General features: G+C 45.4%; 1 protein-coding gene across 3 annotated transcripts in view; it reads left to right on the top strand.

Annotated features, from left to right (window-relative positions):
• The window catches only part of PAPOLG (poly(A) polymerase gamma), a 144,952-nt gene that overhangs the window by 110,702 nt on the left and 16,540 nt on the right, over nt 1-17,710 (top strand). The window lies entirely within an intron of this gene.

Here is a 17,710-nt window from a genome sequence, read left to right on the forward strand (position 1 = left end):
TGCAACTGCTCTTCTCCAGTCTGGAGTTAATCAGTCTGGAGTTGACTTACTCTTACTTTGACAACCGTTTTTCTTCAGTCAACTTTAATAATACCACCTCGGAAAGTATCTCGGTTCCATATGGAATCCCACAAGGATCTATTCTTTCTCCTCTTTTATTCAATATTTTTCTCGACCCCCCTCATGACCCTCTGTCAATCCATAGGTTTTACTGTATTCGCATATGCGGACGATATACAACTTTTACATTCCTTAGATCCCAACAGTTCTTATGAAATAGCCAATATTAATTCCAAACTCGACCAGATTCATCAGTGGCTGGAAATAAATAGACTTGCTCTAAATATTGGTAAAACAAATGTCTTACTATTCCCATGGAAAGATACATTTACTCTCTATAACCCAATTACTATTAGAGGTATTCCTTTGAAACTTATTCATAAGATCAGGATTCTCGGAGTAATTTTTGACGAAAAATTAACTTATGACCATATTAGTCATGTTGTGAAATCTATTTTTTATAGTCTCCGCCAAATACGTTCAATGGAAAAATTTCTTTGTCCAAAATCCCTGAATATTTTGGTACATTCCTTAGTAATTTCAAAGATAGACTATTGTAATGCCCTATTTAAAGGAATAGCACAAAAGGAAATTAAGTGCCTGCAGATTATCCAAAATACCTCGATTAAACTTATTGAAAACGCTAAGAAATTTGACCACGTTGCACCGTTGCTCGAGAAAGCTCATTGGTTGCCAGTTTCATATCGAATAATGTATAAATTGAATTTGCTCACTTTTAAATCAATAATTTTTAAGACTCCGGCTTTTATTTATAAATTTTTAATTCCCTATAAAACTTCAAGAGTGTTACGGTCAACTGATCAACATTTATTAGTTGTTCCATCGTTAAAAGTTATAGGTACAAGACGACATTCTATTTTTTCAGTTACGGCTCCTCTAGCCTGGAACGCCTTGCCAATTTATTTAAGAGAAGAAAGAATTTTAGATAAATTTAAGAGCAACCTTAAAGGATTTCTTTTTAAAGATGCTTTTAGCGATTAATTGATTTTTCTACATTTTATATTGAATCTTTTTTCAGTCCATTTCAAATTTCCGTACCTCTCCCTATTGTTTTTATCCTTAAATGTTTCTTTTATATTGAATTGTATTTCTTTCCATTACCTTACCTACTGTTGTCACGTATGTTTATTGTTATATTGTAATGTTTAGTCATGTTAAGTATTTCAGACTATTTTGATTTGTTTTAAGTTGTTATAAATATGTATTTTTACCCGAAATCTGTAATTGTTGTACATCGCCTAGAACCTTGAATAGGCGATTAATCAAATCTTATAATAAACTTGGAAACTTGGAGTTAATCAAGGAGCCTCGGGTCTCCTGATGCAAGATTTCTCAGATTTTGTCAGCCTTTTATGGAAAGTCTATTTAAAGAGACCAGGAAGCACTGTGCTCGCCTGCTCTGCCTAAGGGGGATCCTTTTCCCAAACAGGCATCCCTGTCTCATACCATGCTAGCAACCAGTGTCTGTGACCCTTCAGAGCAGGATTGGATTGATTGGAAGTTCCTTTCCATGCCTTGGTTTTCACTGGGCTCTTCTACAATGTGGATGATGTGGGATCCCTTTCAGGGTCCAATATCCTCCATGCATCACCTATTCATAAGAACTGCCATCTCCGGAAGAGACCCTGGGTCCATCAAGTCCTATGACCCGCTCATGCGGAGGCCCAGCCAGGTTTAACCTGGCAAAAACTTAGTCACCCGTATCCCTCCTATGCACCTTTCAAGGAGATGTGCATCTAACTTGCCCTTAAATCCTAGAACGGTGGTTTCCGCAGCAATCTCCACCGGGAAAGAGTTCCAGATGTCCACCACTCGCTGTGTGAAGCTGAACTTCCTGGCATTTGTCCTGGGCTTGTCCCACCTCAGCTTCAGTTCATGACCTCTTGTCCTAGTCACATTTGACAACATAAATAACTTTTTGTCCTGCTCTATTTTGTCGATTCCTTTTATTATTTTAAAAAGTCTCTCAATCAGATCCTCTCTGTCTCCTCTTCTCGAGGGAGAACAGTCCCAGTTTTCTAAGTCGTTCTTCATAGCTCAAGTTCTCCATACCTTTTACCAGCTTCGTTGCTCGCCTCTGCACCCTCTCGAGCAGTTTCATATCCTTCAGATCAGCTTCAGTTTCCTATGTCATTTCTGACACTCTGTCTCTACTGAAGCTCAATGCCCAGAAACCTTCAACCTTGCAGTGCTGCATCATGGACTTTTTTACGGCTCACCCAGATCTTACCTGTTTGGTCACTGACCAGTGGGAGAATCCTGAAGGCTCATTTAAGGTGGCCAAAGCTATGTCTCTGCTCTATCCTATGGCTCAGGATTTCAAGCAACTGTTTATCTAACTGAAGGTTAACTCTGGAGCAAGTGACCAAGCACACCTCCCTTCCTAGTTATGGCGAAGTGATGGTGAAGAACACACAGGACCGTAGAGTGGATGCAATCCTGAAAAGTCAAGTTTGAGTGCTGACTTTGGGTATCAAAGCTACAGAAGCCACTTCCTTCTTGGTGTGCCTATTATGCCAGACTGCAAACTAGTCTCTCAGAGCTTGGGGCCGCCTATCCCCATATGTTTAAGGAGGGCATGGATTATGTGGCCAATGTTTTTTGACATCATTGGATTCCTGAGTAAGTTTTCAGCTTACTCCATTTCAGCCTGCCAGATTCTGTGGATTAGACAGTGGGTGGACGATTCAGCCTCCAAGGCTACTCTAAGCAGATTATCCTTCAAGGGGCAGAAGCTGTTTACAAAGGGCTGGACAACCTCATGGCCAGTGTGGTGGATCGCCGCCCCAAATTCCTCCCGGATAGTAGCAGTCAGCCTGCCAGAGGCAATAGAATTCATTTTCATGCCTCTTGAAGAGCTCGCCAATTTTCCTCTAGCTACTCCTCTGAGGCCCTTTCAGGGGGTCCAGACAGATGTGGTAGTTATCGGCACAGCAATCCGCAGGTTCTTGGGGTTGCTCAGCCTCAAAGCAGCAATGACACCAGGAGGATGGTTAATTCTTCTCTTATCGGAGGGTGGCTTTCAGGAAAAATGGGAACAGATCTTGTCCAACCATGGGGTGCTAGACATTATCAGGAAGGGCTCAGGATCTCTTCCTTGACTTTCCAAACAGATGGTCGGAGAATCAAGTCAGAGTCTGAGCAACAGTGCAATGACTCTTAAGATATTTGTGCCTTAAAACTAGCTCCCTATTCTAGATTTAAAGTCTGAACTAGACCCTGAAAGTCCCCCACTTTTGCATGGAAACGGTTCCATCATAGCAGCGATGGCTGTAGGAGAATTCCTTGCCTCTCTGGATTTGATGGATGTGTATTTTCACATCCCCATCTTTCTGGCTCACAGGTGATAAATTTCATATGCTTCAGTGTCACTTCCAGTTTGCGGCAGTCCCCTTCGGTTGGTTGATCAGGGCAGACTAGGAGCATGCAGTCCAGCAGCTGGTGAGCCTCTTACAGGACCTGGGCTGGATAGTCACCTTTTGGAAAGTCAACTTCAGCCAACTGAGTGTTTGGAGTATCTGGGGGTCCTCTTCGACTTGGTACAGGGCTGTGTTTTTCTTCCTGAGTCATGCAAACAGAAGCTCAGGACCCAGATGCTGGCAATCTTGGCCCTTCCAAGCCCCATGGCCTGGCAGTATCTGCAGGTGTTAGGCTCGATGGCAGCCTCCTTGGAAGTGGTGCCTTGGGCGAGAGCTCATATCACCCTCTTCAGCACTCCCTTCTGTCCAAATGGTCCCTGCAACATCACTCCCTGCAGATACTGCTCTCCTGGATGGCGGAGGCGGAGCGTAACTTAGGTTGGTGTCTCCAATGGGAGATCTTGATGAGGGGCATGCCATTTCAAATCAATACATATGACCCTCATGACAAATGCCAGCCTCATCAGCTGGGGGGACCCTCTGATGAAGTCATCCTCTCCAAGGCAAGTGGTCCCCCTCTGAGAGCAGCTGGTCCATCAGTCATCTGGAACTGAGAGCCATTCAGCTGACCTTTCTGATGGGGAAAGCAGTCGGGGTGTCTTAACATAAACATACATGGGGCACCAGAAATGCAGCCCTTCACTTTGAGGCTCAGATGCTGTTCCAGTGGGTGGAACTTCACTTGCAGGCTCTCAGCAGCCCATGTGGCAGGAATAGAGAATGTCCAAGCAGACTTTCTCAGCCGGCAGACTGAGACTAAAAAGTGGTTTCTGTCTCAAAGGGCGTTTTCCCTCATAGTCCAGACTTGGGGCAAACCAGGCTTGGGTCTCATGGCTATGTGGAAACATAGGGCTGGATGGACTGGCCCAGCCTTGGCCCATAGATATGCTTCTGTGTTTTCACTGTGGGCCATGGTGAGTGAGATCATCAGCTGGATAGCTACCCATTAAGGTCTGATGATCTTTGTGGCACCTGACTGGCCCACAAAGACCTTAGTACGTGAACCTGGTGCATTTACAGAGAGGCTGACCCCTGAAGTGGCCTGTTATCCGCGACTTCTCAGTCAAGGCCCAGTTCTGATGGAGAAGCTGGTTTGCTTTGGTCTTGGCATAATGTTTGAGCATGTGGCCTTGATTCAGAAGGGTTATTCAGAGGTTGTGGTTATAACTAAACTAAACCTTCGGTTTATATACCGCACCATCTCCACGGATGCAGAGCTCGGCACGGTTTACAGGAAGTAGGATGAGAGAGGAACTACAGTGGAGAGATTAAGAGTTAGGTGTAAAAGGGTGGGGGAAGGGGGAGAGGCCTAAGAGGGGTGAAGTGTTACAGTTTTGAGAATAGCTAGGTTTTTAGGTGTTTACGGAAAAGTTGGAGGGAGCTTAAGGTTCGGAGCGGGGAGGTGAGGTTATTCCAGATCTCAGTGATTCTAAAGGGGAGGGATGAACCAAGTTTGCCTGCATGGGAGATACCTTTTGTGGAAGGGAAGGATAGTTTAAAAATTTGGGACGATCTGGAGGAGGTAGGGGTTGGGGAGTTCCAGGATAGAGGGATTACGGCAGGAAGGATGCCATGTAGGATCTTGTAGGCTAGGCACGCACATTTGAAATGGATCCTGTGCATTACTGGGAGCCAATGGAGCTTAGACAGGAGTGGCGAGACGTGATCAAATTTGCCTTTCGCGAGAATAAGCTTAGCTGCGGCGTTCTGAATCCGCTGAAGTCTGTGGAGGCTTTTCTTGGTTAGGCTGAGGTAGATAGAATTGCAATAGTCCAATCTGGAGAGGATGATGGATTGTACTAGGACTGCGAAGTGTTTTTTGTGAAAATAGGGTCTGACTTTCCTTAGCATGTGAAGGCTAAAGAAGCATTTTTTTACCAAGGATTGGAGATGGTCGTTGAAGGATAGAGAAGAGTCTAAGGTGACACCCAGGACTTTGCTTGAGAACTCGAGCTGTAATGAGGAGCCGGAGGACAATGGGATGGAGGAGGGTAAATGGACTAATTTTGGGCCGAGCCAAAGGAGTTTTGTTTTGGACTCGTTCAGTTTCATTTGCATTGTGAATGCCCAGGATTGGAGGTTCGTTATGCATGAGGATATGTTTGTAGAGAGGTTAGTGAGGTTCGAGTCGGTCTCAAGGAGGACGAGGATGTCATCAGCATAAGTGTAAAGAGTTTCAAGGGGGGATAGTTGGAGTAGTTTCAGGGAGGACATGTAAATGTTAAAGAGGATTGGGGAGAGGGGTGAACCTTGTGGGACACCACAAGTCGGGGTCCAGGGGGAGGTTGAGGTGCCGCTCATGTTAACCATGTAAGAGCAGGAGCGCAAGAATTTGGAGAACCAATCAAGAACTATGGAGCTAATGCCTATCTCGGAGAGTTGGAAAATTAGAATGTCGTGGTGGACAATTTCAAAAGCTGCGGAGAGGTCAAATTGTAGAAGAACAGCAAACTTGTTATGAGAATGCAGTTGCTGAACCTTAGATTAGAGAGGCCAATAGGGATTCGGTGCAGAAGTTGGATCTGAAGCCATATTGGTAAGGTAGGAGGATAGAGAATCTTTCTAAGTAGGAAGAGAGCTGGGTAGATATGATAGACTCGAGCAGCTTGGTGAGGAGAGGGATATTTGCTATTGGACGATAGCTGGATGGTATGGAGGGGGTCTAGGTCAGCTTTTTTCAGTAAAGGGGTCAGTGCAATGTGTCCCATTTCAGTGGAGAATAGGCCTGATAATAGGGCAGAATTTATGAGTTTGGTAAGAGATGTGATGGCCTGTGGGGATTTTCTCAAATAGATAGCAAGGAAATGGGTCCAGGATGCAATTGCATGATTTTAACTTGAGGCAGAGTTTAAGGGTCTGAGAATCAGATATGAGCTCGAAGGCAGTCCAGGATCTGTCGGCAAGGATGGGGTTGAGAGCAGCTAGGGTGGGGTTGGGTTCGGGGGGCACCAGAGAGTTGTAGGAGACTGCGGGCGGGAAGGAACGCCTTAAGACAGATCTTATCATTGAAGAATTTTGCTAAGACCTCGGCTGAAGGAGATGAGGGGAGAAGGGTGGAGTCATTTTTAGTGGTTAGGGAGCGCCAAATGTTGAACAGTCTGCTATTCTGGTTGTTGGATTTGGAGATCTTGTCTCCATAGAAGTTCTTCCTTGCTTTTTTTAATATTGAGTTGTAGAGCTTGATATTGACTCTCCAGGCCTGTCTGTCAGATGGGGATTTGGATTTTTTCCATTTTAGCTCTAAGGCTCGACATTTTTGTTTCAGGTCTCTGGAGTGGAAGGTACCAAGGGGCTTTATGGGGATAGGTGATGGATTTAGTGGTTTGGGGGGCGAGGGAGTGGTAGGTAGACTTGGAGAGGGCGATCCAGTTGTGCCAATTGTTTTCAGAGTCTGCAAACTTGGGAATGGAGGGGAGGTGTTTGAGGAATTTGGTCCAGAACAGATCGCTCGAGATTTTTTTCCGGAAGGTAATAGAATTGGGGGATCGGGGAGGGGATCCAAGATGAGACATGAAGATGGGGAGGCAGAAGGCCCCTAGGAGATGGTCTGACCATGGGACGTGTTCCCAACGGGTGTCTTCAGCAGACGTTTTATAAGCGGTGAGGTCGAGGAACTGGATGAAGTCTAGGGTGTGCCCCTTTTCATGGGTAGGAGCGGATGTGGGGGGGGGGGGAGAGAAACCTAGGGAGGTGAGGAAGTCATTGAATTCTATCGTGTCCTTGCTGGTGGTGTCGTCAAGGTGGAGATTAACGTCTCCGATGATTAGTAATCTTTGGAATTTGAGAAAGGCGTTAGTTATGGTCTCGAAGACGAGGTCAGAGGAATTGGACCAAGGGATAGGTGGACGGTATAATAACAGGATGCCCAGTGGGTGAGGGCGGAGCTCGTCATTGACTGAGGCTAGCATATATTCTAATGAAGCGTGGCAGCCTCTTTCGAAGAGCTGGACATCAAAGAAGGATTTGTAGAGGAGAGCCAGGCCATCTCCTTTATGATTGATTCTGGGTGAGAAGAGGCCTTGGTAGCCATGGGAGCAGAGTTCGTTTTGTGTGAAGAGGTCGTCTTTTGAGATCCATGATTCTGTGATGCACAGGAATCCAGGGTCAAGGTCTTCGAGGAGGTCCTTCAGAATTTGAGTCTTATTGCATACGGATCTGGTGTTGCAGTAAAGGGTCGGGACAGGGGTGAGAGAGTTAGAGGCATGGCAGGGGAGGTTAGCATGGGGGACAGGCTTTAGAGAGGTGGGATTGACTTTGCGGGGGTTTTTTCTGGTGGGGTGATTCCTGGGGCGCGTCAGGGTGGGGATTCTGGTGCCAGGGCCAATATTGTGACTATTTGGGGAGTCGAGCAGGTTGGGAGAGGGAGGTTTCAGGCAGAGGGAGGTGTTGAGAGATGAGAAGAGTAGGAGGAGAAGGACCCAAAGGGGTGGCTTCATGGTGGGCTTTTTTGGTTGGCTTAAATGAAATCTCCAAGCAGAGGGGTGGATTAAAGGAGGCAGTTCAGGGTGAGCGGGGGACCTATTAATCTCAGAGTGAAAGTTTGAAACAGGAGGATATCAGGGGGGCTGGTTAAGGTAGTGATTATGTTATTATTAAAAACAATTTTTTTTTTTTTAAGTCTAGAAAGAGCCTTAGCAATGGGTAGAGTCTAGTAACTGGACAAATTCCAGCGGAGGAGCTTGGCGGTGGCTAATCGGGTAGGAGCCTTGATAATGCAATCAAGTAACTGAACAGTTCACAATGGAATTTGTACATGGAGACTTAAGCCAGGCAGGCAGATTGGAGGCAGCGGACTGTTCAGCAAGGGCTGTTGGAGGCGGAGTTGGTCTCCCACGCCGGCCAACTCCTTCCCTTGCGGTGGCTGGAGCCGAAGAAGGGCTGAGCAGGAAAGATGGCTTTTTTTTTTTTTGAAGAATAATTCTCCTTAGGACCAAGAAGCCGGCAACAGTTGCGGCTTATGCTAAGATCTGGTGTGTCAAAGAGCTCCCATTTCAGTGATTCTTGCCTTCCTGCAAGCTAGAGAAAGATCAAGATTTTCTATCTGGCAAAGTTACACACGAGAATGGAGTAGATACTGCACTATTCATGGAAGAATGTGTTTGAGCAACTTGAAAAATTGAAAGTGGTTATTGAGGGAGTTCATAGGTTCTGGCGGGTCCTATTAAAGATTTGTTCAACAAATCTTTGGAGACAGGAGTGGTTCCTGGGGCTTGGAGAAAAGTGGGATGTGGTGCCAATTCATAAAAGTGCCCACAGAGATGAAGCGGAAAACTACAGACCAATAAGCCTCACTTCCATTACTGGAAAAATAATGGAAGCGTTACTGAAAGAAAAGATAAGTGAAATTCCTAGAATCAAATGAGTTACAGCATCCGAGGCAATATAGTTTTATTAAAGGTAAATTGTGCCAAATGAAACTGATTTGAATTTTTTGATTAGGCAACCAGAGAATTGGACCAAGGACATATGTAACAGATGTAATTTACTTAGATTTTAGCAAAGCCTTTGACACAGTTCCTCATAGGAGGCTCTTAAACTTGATGGGCTGAAGTTAGGACCCGAAGTGGTAAACTGGTTGACTGACAGATGCCAGAGGGTGCTGGTTAATGGAATTCGCTCAGAGGAAGGAAAGGTGAGTAGTGGAGTCCTTCAAGGATCGGTGCTGGGGCCAATCCTATTCAATGTGTTTATGAGCGACATTGCTTAAAGGTTTGCCTCTTTGCAGATGATAACAAAATTACCTCATTGTGGTCTTGAAGGGCCTGGTCTGTGCTTCTTTTGATCCTCTTTTGGAGGCTACCTTGCAGTCAAGGCAGTGTTTTGGGTTGCCATTTTCTCGGCAGGAAGGATCTCTGAATTCTAGGCTCTCTCTGCAGGAAACCATGGCTCTGTTTCACGGAGTTGCGTGTTTCACTTCACACAATTCCTTCCTTGCTTCCAAAGGTGGTTTCTGCCTTCTGTATTAATCAGGAGTTTCTTCTGCCCACCTTTCAGCCTATGGGTTCGTCCAGACAAGATAAACTTCTGTGGAAGTTGATGTGCGCAGGGCCCTGCTCCTCTACCTGGAGAGGATTAATGACTCCAGGCTTTCTGATCATCTTTTTGCACTGAGCAGCCACTTCAGAGAGCGCAGGCCAGCCTCCAAGGCAACCATTGCCAGATGGATCCGCATGGCTATTTCCTCTTCCTACATTTCCACTGGGAAACAGTCACCTCTTTCCCAGGCAGCACATTCAACCAGAGGTGTAGCAACCTCCTGAGGGGAATCCCAGGGTGTTTCGCTTGATGAAATCTGCAGAGCTACTTCTTGAACTACTCTTCACACTTTTACAAAGTTCTACAGAGTAGATGTGGCAGCTTAAGAGGATGCCATTTTTGGGTCCTCTGTTCTGCAGGCAAGCTTATTTGTCCCTTTCTAGATGTATGGCACTGCTTTGGTACATCAACTCGAGTATGTACTCCTGTGTTCTGCAACAGAACCACAGATTAGGTTCTTACCTTGGTAATCTGTGTTCTGTTAGGATACACAGGAGTCCATACTACCCTCCCTGTGTTGACTTATTTTGATTTGCCTGATTTCTGACTCTGATATTGCCAGTGTCTTGTCTCGGAACCTCTGCTATTATACCCAAGATAAAGAAAAAGATATGTTTCAAGTATTGGGTTTCCCTTTCTCTTTCCTCCTGGAAGGGTCCCATACCTCCTGCTTATTACCCTTAGCAGGTTGGAACTATGTTACTCATGTGAGTGTTTTTTGCTCTTGGGGAAGTTCCCCGCGACTCTCCTTCTCTTTTCTTATGTTTCAATGAAGTTCGATTACGATGGTACCAACTGAGGAGGGTGTTGTGCTCCACTGTAGAAGGGGAGGAGTTCTCAAGTTCATAAAGGGATATTCTTATGCAGTTTGCAGGAAATGGAAATCAACAGCGGAAGTATTGTACTCCATGTATCCTAACAGAACTCAGATTTCCAACCCAGATTACCAAGGTAAGAACTTAACCTATCGTTTTGCTTCAGTTGGTAGGGATGGAGTCTTCAGACCTTAATACTACTATTTCATGCCTTATTTGCGCTGGATAGGCGGCTAAAAAGCACCTTTGTACCACATGCCATGTGGAGATGGACGGGAGCTTCGGGCTTAGCCCTTCCACAGGCCTCTAGGGCTGTAGAACAGCAGATGGTCCCTTTGGGAGGAATAAAACACCTTCTGGAGCCCTGGGACAGCAGGACTCCGTGCTGTAAGGGCATAGATGCTTCGCAGCCCAAGAAAAGACATTTGTTCTACTCGGGGGCAAGGAAAGTTGACCCCTCGGACCTTTAACACCAGAGTTCATTCATCTTTTCTGGCAGGCTTATGCACAAGGCAGAAATCCCCCGGTAAAGTCTGCAGAACAGACCAGCATGCAGTCTTCTTTGGAGACTCGGAACACTTCTTCTCTTAGGGGTTAAGGCTGCAGCCTCCTTTGTGGCACGCGTCTAATTCTAGGCTACAAAATCGGAGCCTGACACTCTGAACTATCATCTCAGCTGGTGTTGGTAGGAATAACCTACATAGCAGTTGCACTCTGATATAATCAAAGTCAAGGGGAAAGTCTCAGCACTTTCGATTTCCACCCATAATATGCTTTGGATCAGGTAACAGGCAGGTGATTCATTCTCCTAAAGCAATGCTGAGCAGGTTCCCTTTCAGGGGACAGATACATTTTTGGCAAGGGCCTAGATCTTATGGCCAGTGTACAAGATCTTTACCAGACAGCAGTCCCCATGCAGCTAGAGGCCAGAGCCAGAAGTCCTTTCATGGCTCCTGGTGCTCTCGCCAGTATGCCACAGGAGACTACCTAGAGAGTCTTTCTTTCAGGGTTCCAGACAAATTATCTGGGAACTAGAGGAACCAAGGTTCAGGTTCCCATTCTGTAGTGCCAGCCAGAAATCTGCAATTATGCCAGCCCTCAAGCTGCTCCTCTGAAGATCAGAGGTTGGGAAGGTGTTGCTACCCAGAGACCGGGCCTACTTCTTCAATCACCCAGACCGAGAGTATGGGATTATGTGCAAGTTCTAAGATCAATGAGGGCAGCTCTGGAAGTGGTTCCTTGGGCTCGCTTTCACATGAGGCCGTTGCAGCAGTCACTTCTATCCTGGTGGTCCCTGGTGTCTCAGGACTACAATCATCTACAGTGGACTCCTCGAGCATTGCTCAGCAAGATCAATCTGTTCAAAGGAATGCCACTGGCAACACTGGACTGGATCATAGTTAACACAGATGCCTTTCTGTTGGAATGGGGGGCTCAGTGCCTTCAGTCCTCAGCACAGGGAGTCTGATCGACCACTGAGCCTCCTCCGGAGACCAATCTTCTGGAATTGAGAGCGATCAAGTTAGAGTTTCAGGCCATGATTCAGAGCCGACCGACAAGGGTATTTTCGGACAGTGTCACGGCAGTGGCATATCACCAGGCAGAGAGGTGCGCAAAGTCCTCAGTTGGCAAGTGAGGCAATGGTTCTACTTTAATGGGCAGAAATTCATCTTCCTCTACTATCGGCGGCTCACATTGCGGGACAAGTAAATGTTTAGGCAGACGTCCTCAGCAGAAATCTTCTGGATCCCGGAGAATGGGAACTCATTGTGCAAACGTGGGGGCTCCTGGAAAAAGACCTCATGGCCTCATCTCAAAATGCAAAGCTTCCTCGATTCTTCAGCAGGCTCAGGGAGCGGGAGTCGGAGGGAGTAGATGTGTTGGCTCTTTCATAGCCTCAGAGTTTTCTCCTTTGTGTTTCCTCCTTGGCCAATGATCAGGTGTGTTACGTTGCATAGCTCGCTTTCAGGGCACAGTAATCCTGGTAGCTCTGGATTGTCCATGGTATGCGGACCTGATAAATCTGTCGACAGGTGAACAGTTGACATTCCCAGTGACTGCGGATTTGCTAACCCAGTGTTCGATCAACATGGAAAATCCGTCCCACTTTGTTTGTAACGGCCTGGCTCTTGAAAGGTCACGGCTGAGCCATAGGGGATATTCAGAGCAGGTTATTTTGACTCTTCTTCAAGCTAAAAATATATCTACCTCTGTCGTATGCTAGAGTCTGGAGGGTTTTAGATTCTTGGTGTGCTGCTCAGGGTCTTGCGCCCTTCCAGGCTTCTCTAACATTCTTTCTTTTCTGCAGGACGGCGTAGCCAAGGGCTTGGCGTATAATTCCCTTAAAGTTCAAGTGGTAGCTATTGCTTGTTACAGGGGCTGCGTGGCTCGCTCTTCCCTTGCTTTGCAGCCTGATGTAGTTCAGGTCCTCAAAGGTGTGCAACATATTTGTCCACCTATTAAGAAGCTTGGTCGGGAGTGGAGTCTTACGGTAGTCCTTGGGGGGGGGAGTTACAGAAGGCCCCGTTTGATCCTTTGTCCAAAGCAACTCTGAAGGATGTGATGTTGAAAGCAGTCTTTCTTGTGTCGGTTAGGACCATACCATCGTTTCTTCCTAAGGTGGTATCAACCTTTCATGTCAACCAGTTTCTCTTCTTTCCTTCCTTCCAGCTTTCCGAGAGGACTGGGTAGAGATTCTCATTACTGTGTTTCCTATATGTGCGTAAGAACATAAGAATTGCCGCAGCTGGGTCAAACCAGTGGTCCATCCTGCCCAGCAGTCTGCTCACGTGGCAGCCCCAAGGTCAAGACCAGTGCTCCAAATGACTCTAGTCTCACCAGTTTAGCATGAACTTGTCCAACTTTGTCTTGAAACCCTGGAAGGTGTTTTCCCCTATAACAGACTCCAGAAGAGCGTTCCAGCTTTCTACTACCCTCTGGGTGAAGAATTGCCTTCTGTTTGTACAGAATCTATCCCCTTTCAACTTTAGAGGGTGAACAGTCTGTCTTTCTCTAAGTCTATTTCCTTCAGTATTTTGAATGTTTTGATCATGTCCCCTCGCAATCTCCTCTTTTCAAGGGAGAAGAGGCCCAGTTTCTCTAATCTCTCGCTGGGTCAAGGAAACCATTGCTTCTGCTTACTTGATGTCAGGGAAGTGGTTGCCAGACGAACTTCATCTCATTCCACCAGAGCGATGGCTACTTCTTGGGCCGAGTCCAGAGATTTTTCCTTGGAGGAGATTTGTCATGTGGCTACTTGGTCTTCCAAGCATTACAGGTTGGATGTGGCAGCGCATGCAGACACTACTTTTGATGCTTTGGTTATTGCAGAGATGGCGTTTGCTTTTCCACCCAGATTGAGGATTGCTTTGCTACTTCCCACTAGTCTCTGGATTCAGCTGCTGCTGTTGCAAAGGAAGGAGAAATTATGTTTAACTGTTAATTTTCTTTCCTTTAGATGCAGCAGATAATGCAGAGCCCCCACTCTTTCTGAATATTAGCTCTCGCTTTGTTTTGCGAGTTTCAGAAGTTTTATTGTAGTTGTATTCTGTTACCTTTGAAATTTATTATGGGAAAGAAGTTTTTTACATGCTAAGCATATATCTGGTTCCAGATGACAAGAACATAAGCAATGCCTCTGCTGGGACAGACCTGAGGTCCATCGTGCCCAGCAGTCCGCTCATGCGGCGGCCCAACAGGTCCAGGACCTGTGCAGTAATACTCTATCTATACTTCTCTATCCCCTTTTCCAGCAGGAAATTGTCCAATCCTTTCTTGAACCCCAGTACCGTACTCTGCCCTATTATGCTCTCTGGAAGCGCATTCCAGGTGTCCACCACACGTTGGGTAAAGAAGAACTTCTAGCATTCGTTTTGCATATGTCCCCTTTCAACTTTTCTAATGCTCTCTTGTTCTTTTATTATTCTAAAGTTTGAAGAATCTGTCCCTCTCTACTCTCTCTATGCCCTTCATGATCTTGTAAGTCTCTAAAATATCCCCTCTAAGTCTCCTTCTCCAGGGAAAAGAGACCCAGTTTCTCCAATCTCTCAGCGTATGAAAGGTTTTCCATCCCCTTTATCAGACGCATCGCTCTCCTCTGAACCCTCTCGAGTACCGCCATGTCCTTCTTAAGGTACGGCGACCAGTATTGGATGCAGTACTCCAGATGCGGATGCACCATCACCCGATACAATGGCAGGATAACTTCTTTCGTTCTGGTTGTAATACCCTTCTTGATTATGCCTAGCATTCTGTTTGCCTTCTTAGCGGCCGCTGCGTACTGTGCCGACGTCTTCATTGTCAGGTCCACCATTACCCCCAAGTCCCTTTCTTGGGTACTCATTTAATAACATTCCTCCCATCGTATAGTTGTACCTTGGGTTTCTGTTTCCCACATGTAATACTTTACATTTCTCAACGTTGAAACTTCATCTGCAATCTCGTTGCCCATTCCCCTAGTTTGTTCAAGTCCCTTTGCAATTCTTCGCAGTCCTCTTTAGTTCGAGCTCCACTAAATAGTTTGGTGTCGTCCACAAATTTTATTATCTCACACTTCGTCCCTGTTTCTAGATCATTTATGAATATATTAAATAGCAGCAGCCCGAGAACCGAGCCCTGCGGGACTCCACTCGTGACCCTCCTCAGTCCGAATAGTGGCCCTTCATTCCTACCCTCTGTTTCCTACCCGCCAACCAGTTTCTGATCCATCTATGTACGTCTTCTTCCACCCCATGGTTCTTCAGTTTCCTTGCTTGGACAGGGAGCAATACTGAAGATACAGGAGGCATGCCAGCCAAAAGGACCACCTGTTAATCAGTTTCTCTATCTTCTACCTGCTGGTAGATGTGTGCTATTCCCACTAGTCTCTGGATTAATCTGCTGCGTCTAAAGGAAAGAAAATTAACAGTAAGAACACAATTTTTCCATTTCCAGTACCTAAGTTTGTCATAGAATTGCACCTAGCGGTGCTTAGTGATGCTTAAGGCAAACTCTGCCCCTAAACATGCCTAGTGGTACTTTAGTGATGCTGCACTAAAGTGTTCAGGGGCAGAGTTTGCCTTAAGCATCACTAAGCGCCACTAGTTGCAATTCTACGTCAAACCTAGATGCCACACATGAGAATGCCCTGTAATCCTATGGCACTATCTTAAAATATATCTTTCAAGTCTCCTCAAATATATATCAGTTTCATCAATAGGACCTGTATATATGTCAAGTTGGCCTTATCCTATAAAGGAAGCCTCAGCCCCACCACTCCACCGCTATGTTAATTCATGCCTGCGGGAAGAATTACGTGGCACTTCATCATTGGCTGCCCCTTTATATTACTTATGTTTTAGTGTTGTATAAATCTTATATTTTTATATTTCTCTTTATAAATAAATTCTCTAAAAGTTGTCTATGTACTTAGCTTTTCCATCAGCCAACGCCTGGGAGTCTGACCCGAAGTGACATGTTTCGCACCCAACAGTGCTGTATCAAGGGTCTCCCTATAAACAGTGGAAAGGAACTTGTTAAATACCGTTCACAACAACCTCCCCCCACACCTTATATCTTGCCTTACCCCCTTGCTCATAGTATTATTTACACACCGAGGGCGTGCGTGTCATCCGACTCTACAGTAAATATGAGAGAAAGATGGCCGCGGCGTCCAACCTCGGAGTTTAAATATCCCTCCCTTCTTGATCAGCTGTTCCCAACCCCCTAACTCTCATTGGCCCGACCTTTAGCCTATGAGTGAGGTCCATTCAATTTCCCCATTCAACCCGTGGGGTTCTACAGTATCCAACAGAAAAATGTGTCTCTGCTAGCTCTCATTAAGCTTCCTCAAATCTTTCCCACCATCCCTCCCAACAACCTTATTAATGACACGCCACCGAATTTCCTCCACTGCATGTTTGTGATCACTGGACCACATACAAACATGCAGTGGACCACATACAAACATGCAGTAGCATTGCTGTTACTACTGCCCTGGACTGGTATAAAGATTCAGCATTAGAAGAACAGTGATGTAACACAGAAGCCAAAGGGTAATCTCAGATGATTGCAGTATTTCATTAAAGTCCAAGTGGGCCCCCCAGTTCCCATCCCCCAACCTCAAATTGACAAGCAGGAACAGTGCTCACTTGCTTCTGCCTCTTGTCATCTTCCAAAATGGTGGCACCTCTAGCAATATGGTGGAGAATGGTTATAAAGTTCTATAACGGTGGTATTACACACTGGATAGGCTCTACAGGATAAATTTGAACTTGCCTGATGTTTGTTGGCGCAATTGTAGAACTCGAGGGGCATTTGTTCATATATGGTGGTCGTGCCCTAAGGTGGATCCTTTTTGGGATATGGTATTCTCCATCATGTCGGATATATGTGGGGTTCTAATTGTGAAAGAGGTGGGTTGTGCACTATTGAATATGACTCCGAGCGGAGTACCATCTAAGTTTTCTCCCCTCATTGCTTTGGTGACTGCAGCATGCCTAGTGTTGACCGCAGCCTGGTGTCAGGAGATTATCCCTTCCAAGGAGCAAGTAGTACAAAAAATGGATTATGTCCTACCATATGATGAAGTTAACTGCTATGAAATACCATAGATTAGGAAGGTTTATGATATGGTGGAAACCATATGTTTGGTGTGAACGAAGGGAGTGTTCTGTCTAGCTGTTTCCTAATATCATTAACATTCTTTCCAGAACAGAGGGGGAAGGTTTGGGGAGGATGATAGTATGTATATTGATGTATTAGTAGCCTTGTATCAGCGGGTTGTCAGCAGGACAACTTCTTGACTACCTCACCTATATTCCAAGCTAAGTTACCATAATGATCTGCATCTTTACTTATTGAAGATTGCTCCTATAAGGAAATGAACACTTTCAAAACAAATATTTATTTTGACACAGTTCCAGGGATCTCAAAGTCCCTCCTTGAGGGCCGCAATCCAGTTGGGTTTTCAGGATTTCCCCAATGAATATGCATTGAAATCAGTGCATGCACATAGATCTCATGGTGCAATGATAAGACAATTGAAAACGCTTATAGGGGCTTGTCCCCCATTTGTGATTTTCTTACCATCCCTTTGTGGTTTGTTGATTTGTTCAGTATTTTTGGGACATTTTTTTTTGTTAAAAAAATAAAAAAAAACCAAAAACTTTACACAGTAGTGTGATTGGGAATCCGACCCTTATCACAGCAACTGCTTTTTTTTTTTTTGCTCAGTGTTCCAGAAATTAGCAGCTTAAGGTTTTAGGTCCAGATATTCATCAGATGTCTACTATAGATGAGCATAAAAACTTATGATAAGCACCTTGGAAAGGATCATGAAACATTGAATTGTAAAGATCTGGTTTTCACTTTGTGGCTCTG

Source organism: Geotrypetes seraphini, chromosome 3 (genome assembly GCF_902459505.1).
Source record: "Geotrypetes seraphini chromosome 3, aGeoSer1.1, whole genome shotgun sequence".
Classification (NCBI taxonomy): Eukaryota; Metazoa; Chordata; class Amphibia; order Gymnophiona; family Dermophiidae; genus Geotrypetes; species Geotrypetes seraphini.